Here is a 6,178-nt window from a genome sequence, read left to right on the forward strand (position 1 = left end):
GTCACGGATAATGGAATGATGCAGACTCAGTCGCGGAGCTCTGGGTGCAACGTACACAGTGCGTTTATTTACAGTGCCCAAAAAACAGTTTCAAAACATAAAGCGAAGTGCAAAGTCAAACGGTGATCTTCTCCAAACTCCCAGTGGTGTGCAGGTGAGTTCCCAAAGTGACATCCCCGTGTGTGTTCTCCTCCAACAGCTTAACCCCGCGGGCTCCTTCTCGTCAACCTCCAGCTCTGTGTCCTTTCTTCCTACAAATGAGCAAAAACACCAAGTGAGGGGGCTAGCCGGCTAAGGCTAAGCTACAAGTCGAAAAACACTTCACTACCGAGCTTCCAGTACAATCCAGCGTCGACTGCCATCTGGACCCACAGTTAAATACCTCAGCCCACAACGAAGGATGATCAGTGACAGCTGGGTGGCAAATTAGGTGCAGGTGTGTCAGCCACTGGGTAGGGGAGGAGGAGAGAGAGAGAGAGAGAGAAACACACACACAGGCAGGTCGCCCCCGGGAAGGACCGTCCGACCATGACACTTAATACCAAATTGCTTATTCTGCCGTTAACTCAGGTTTTGAGCTTCTGGTACTTCAGGTGACAATAATCATTCATAAGACTAGTTCCTGTGCCATTGGGCAATTTCAAGCTGCATCACTATTTGGAGTAAGTCCTAGTACCATCTCCAAATTGAAGGCTAAATTCTATACAATGGTGGATGTCAGAGACAGGCCGTGAAGTGGACATCCCAAGAAGACAACACCACAAGAAGATCACCCTGTCAGCACTTAGGAACCATAGGCAGTGTTCTACAGATTTGTAGTCAGGGTTTGCAGGATGATATGCCAACTTTGTTTTGAAAATGGTGACATGATAGAAAGTGCACACACTGTAAGAAGTCATCTATAGAATTTACCCAATAAATCTGAGGTAACAATTTTCATTGACTTTTTTGGGGTAGATTTAAGTCAATATATTGTGTATAAAATAGCTTCAATAAAAAGCTATGAAATACTTAATTAAATTGGGTAAAATGTACCCCATATTTACATATATATTCAACAGCTACTTACTCATTGAAATTAGGTAAAATTAATTATATAATTACTAATAACATTTAATTATTATCAGTTGATAAACATTATCTATTCATATAAGGTAAAATGTATCCCCCAAAAAAGACATTCAGATGGTTCATCATCTCAATGTTTTTATTCAAAGGCCACTTAGTCCATTTTAAAAGCCAAAAGCACATACAGAAACTCTGCGAGGTTGTTTCTGTGCATGTGCGTTATCAAAAATATGGATACATAGAACACAACACTAACACCAACATTCAATCTGTGCTTGCTGTCAGAAGAAAAATTACAGCTCCATCAAGCTATGTCTGGACAAAAGATTCTCTTGGAACAAGAGGGGAAATGTGTGTGCATTGCACAAGCTTATTTTTGAGGCCGTGGACCTTTTTCAGTAGTTTGGACCCGTCAAGTTCCAAAAAAAGTTTTTGAAAAGTGTCAAATGTGTTCTTCAGCTCCTTCGGATATTCGAGGTTGAGGGCATATATCAGTCCCATCAGCAGTACACATGCCTTTGTTCGGCTTCCACATCCCTCCATCACTTGGTTTCCCTCATTCACAATGGACACATCTGATGGATCCTCCTCAGCCATGATGTTGTGGTTCACGATCACCTTCATCATTTTGTCTGTGTATTCCTCACAGTCCTACAATTTAAAAAGAAAGAAACCAAAAGCATACACATGTTTTATTTTATTTAAGATGCTTTTTCAATATATTTCAGTTTATCTAAAGAGGGGAGTGGACAGAAGATGAATGGAGAAGGGGAGAACAGGGGATAGGAGAGGACAGGAGAGAAGAACATTAGGATCCCTTGAGTTAATAAGTAATCTGTTATCAATATGACATACCTGGCAGTCATGAAAAAGATCTTCTTGTCTTTCCCCGAGGTAGCTAATGAGGCAGCAGATAAGGAGATCCCTTTTCTTCTCAATGCTTTGTGTCTGTCGGGAGATACAATTTAGTGAAAAGACTAAGTTGAGTGATTTACTTACATTAAGACTGAATTAAAAACAAAAATGTGGCTGATGTCTATCTCCAGCTTTCAACAGGTGAGAGGCTGGGTACACCCTGGAAAGTCAATCACAAGGCAACATAGAGACAGACAGGATAAACAACCATGCACGCACACACTCAAACCTAAGGACAATTTGGAGAGACCAATTATCCTAACAGTCATGTTTTCTGACTGTGGGAGGAAGCTGGAATACCGGGGGGGACCCAGAAATGCACAGGGAGAACATGCAAACTCCATGCATAAAGACCCTGGTCCAGGATTTGAACCCAGGACCTTCTTGCTACCCACTGCAGCCCTCCATAATTACATATTTGTGAAAAAGGTCAAATATAACATACGTCATTCAAAGTGTCCAGCAGAGGTCTCATCTTGGAACCAGCAGCTCCTCCTTTGGCACGCATAAGACCTGGTGTGTACTCATCAAGTTTCAGCATGAATGTCTCCACCAACGAAACTGGTGATGCGTCTGAACTCTTCAATGATCTAAAAAGTAAGGGGACAAAAAAAAAAGAAATTTTAAATGACAAAACAAGATATATATTTCAGAGTGAAAGATGAAACAGGATGCAACATACAGTAATACACAAAGGATTGCAGTAATTAGTTAGATCATTCCAGCCCTATGAAAAATTTAGATTAAACTTTAAACTATATCTCATAAATATTGTTTATTTTTTCTGTTCTGTCACCACATTATCTTTATCATGAGGCTGATTGCTGCTCAGATACAGATATAGATTAGCATTCATTAATTATTTTTATGATTTTTTTTGTCTGCAGCCCTTGACATGTCCTTATGTTGTATGTCAGTAGAACACATTATCCACACTGAATCTTTTAATTATGTTCCTATATTCAAAAGCAATAACTGATTGATAACTGTTGTGTCCCTCTGGATTATTAAGTCTAAAAAATGTTAAAGTGATCCTTTTAAAATAAATTACATCAAGAGAAATAGCACATGCTGTCTGAAATGCTTTTTATTGTTATCTGCTGTTTATAAAATGAGCTATTATGTGCACAGGTGGTGAGCATACTGATACACTGGTATAACACCACCTGATGACCTGTGTTGTTTCAGGCTCACACCTCAGGGTGGTGCTGGTGGGGCAGGAGAGAGTGGGGAAGAGTTCAGCGGGAAACACCATCCTGGGAAAGGAGGCGTTTGACTGTAAGATCAGTTCCAGCCCAGTGACTCTGTGTAGTCAGAAACTAGAAGCTGATGTTCAGAGTCGCAGAATCTCTGTGGTCGACACTCCTGGACTCTTCAGCACTCGGTTGTCTACAAACATGGTGAAAGCAGAGATGTTAAAAGCACTCGAGCTGAGCTTTCCAGGTCCTCACATTTTCCTCCTCGTCCTCCAGCTCGGAAGATTCACCAAACAAGAGCAGGAAGGGCTGAAAAGCCTGCCGACAATGCTGGGTCCTGACGTCTCCAAACACACCATGGTCCTGTTCACATATGGAGACCGACTGAAAAACACCATCGACAGAGAAGTTTGTCAGCAAAGACAACAACCTGCAGGAACTGCTTAAAAACTGCAGCGGTCTGTACCACGTGTTCAACAATGAAGAGATGGATAAGAGGCTCCAAGTCCACGAGCTGCTAGACAAAATAGACTCCATTACAGATGGAGGACATTTGTACTATTAGAGAAGCTTTGAGTCAGAGAGATCGATCAGGAGTTTCTATGTGTATTGCTGGGGTTTAATGCTCCAGGTTCTTAGACAAATTAATTACATGGGAATATTTAACATCATCCGTTTCATCTTCACATGGTGGGAGACACATTTCGAGTGAGATAAAACTGTAAAATGAGGCAGAGGAGAGAAAGAACACAGGATGACGGCTGAGAAACAAAGAACAAAAACAGGAGTATGTGATTGAGGAGGAATGTTTTCATCAGTCCTTGATACCCAGAGGTCACACATCCACAGATTTTGTTAAGCATATATCTAGATTAGGATCATAGCTGGGTGGAGTCTATTCCAAGTGACAGAGGTGTTGATGAAATCTGAAATAAATTGAGATAGACACAACCAGGTTGTCTTGATGAGTTGTATTTACCTTTGGGTCTGAGCACTGAGAGATTAACAGTAGTCTGTATGTTTTTGACAAAGAGAGACTGCAAGCCTAGATTAAAAAAGAAAAAAGAAAGAAACAAGTTATCTCTCAGAATCCTGGGTAATGAAAGATAACTTGTACACAGACATGTGGTACATCTGTAAGATTAAATTGAGAGCATTTAATTCAGTAAGATCAGCCTGACACAGAAGTAGCACAATCGCAACATTTTCCAATACACTTACATTTATTGATTTATTGTTCAGACAAGTATTTACAATTACAAGGTAAACATGAGCTCTAGAAATGCAGACAGTTTCAATTAAGGTCATCTTTGTTGAGCTACAGAAAGAATATAGTTGTGTGTAGTGTAGGGCAACAGTTATGAGCAACAAAACAGAGGCAAAGGGTCCATTTTACACTGAAACGTCTGATTCTTTATCAGAGTAAAGACAATTTGGGATCCTCAGGATGTTCCTTGGGGTCACGTGCACACTGAACCAGCTGAGATGAAGTGATAAATAAACCATAGAATTATCAGAGTACTACAGGACTACAACACATTGACAGACCTGGGACATAATGAGACCACAAACGCAGCTCAAAGTGGAGGTTGAGTGGAGTTGAGTGAGATCCTCATTCTACCTGGTGGGTTTTGCATTTGTCACACTGAGGAATGGACAGATAAAACACACCAGAGCACTATTTATGATATTTAGCTCTTCCATATTGCACACAAGTAACTCAGTCCATCACACCATAGTACCCTGTGAGGGTGAGGTGTTCTGTCTCCTGACCCCAACCCATCACCAGGGACTTCACCAGTCAAAGGCAAAGGATATCAAAGGCACTGACAGGTGAGTTCTTGTCTCTTTCCCCAGCAAAAGGCAGCAAAATGTGAGGTTTTAAAACAATGCGGTGTTAGAGAGTAATGTTTGCTATGCCAGAACTTCATCAACATCAACCTCCCCTCAACAGTGCAGGTGAACAGATGTCCCCCAGAGCTAGCAGTTTTCCAAGGATTCAGCCAAATCAGCCTCTGAACCACCAGCTGATCTCTACCCTGGGTACAGTGAAGGAAAGAGTGGTGCAAGCAGACCCGCACCACTCCACCTCCCAGTGCATTAGTGCTGGAAGTGATGCGTTGGGTGCATGTGTGCCTGCCTGAGGTGAAAAGGCTTTGTTTGTAATGTTTTATGTCTTTATTTGTGTAGTTCCTATAGGTTTTTACTTCTACTATCTCATTTTCTGTTAATGCCACTGTTTCTGTTGTCATCTCTAATTTGATTCTTCATCTGTATGATTTTTTTCCAGTTAAGAATTTTTATTTTTGAGATGACAAAGTTTTATCATAAAGAAAGAAAAAAATGAATAAGAGTCATGGGTCAGGGAGTGACGTCATATTTACCAAAGGACAACAGTGCTGTAGTTTTCTGGAAGAAACACAATTATTAGAGTGAAAGCAGTTGAGAAGCACAATGGTTCAATACAGATGGATTAAGATGTTTTCATTAGCAATGTTTCACATAACAGGTAAGAGTGCTCATACGTGATATTAAAAAAACTGTAGTGTTCTTGTGGAAATGCGCCTAGTGCCATTTGACAGAATTGTGCTGACATTTCTGTCAAATGGCAATTTGACAATTAGAAAACCTGGCTGAACAGAAGAACATTGATATTGTGACTGTGAAGTGCTCTGTGCTGACATATGGAAGGTGTAGACATACAGTGACATGGATGAAAAATGGTCAAATCTGGGCTGTGAATAATACATCTGCAAAGATAACTCAGTCGACCTGCTCAGCCACTGCAACCTTTCTGACTTATCATGAAGTTTATATATCAAATTATGAGATTTTAAGTTGCAGCGTGACCGAAATCAGCGGCAAAGAGCACTTGTTTAGTTTCTATCCTCTGTTGCCAAGTAAGAGTAAGAAAACAGGTAAGAATAACCATTTAAAATCATCTAAATGACATTTTTGAAGAAATGTACTGTTTTTCTATTTTGATATTTACTTTTTCC

General features: G+C 40.4%; 1 pseudogene; it reads left to right on the forward strand.

The window, feature by feature from the left end:
* Positions 1-3,152: 3,152 nt before the first annotated feature.
* Positions 3,153-3,744, forward strand: LOC118454389 (GTPase IMAP family member 2-like; annotated as a pseudogene).
* Positions 3,745-6,178: the final 2,434 nt, after the last annotated feature.

This window comes from Neolamprologus brichardi, chromosome 15, assembly GCF_056152115.1.
Source record: "Neolamprologus brichardi isolate AB-2024 chromosome 15, ASM5615211v1, whole genome shotgun sequence".
Classification (NCBI taxonomy): domain Eukaryota; kingdom Metazoa; phylum Chordata; class Actinopteri; order Cichliformes; family Cichlidae; genus Neolamprologus; species Neolamprologus brichardi.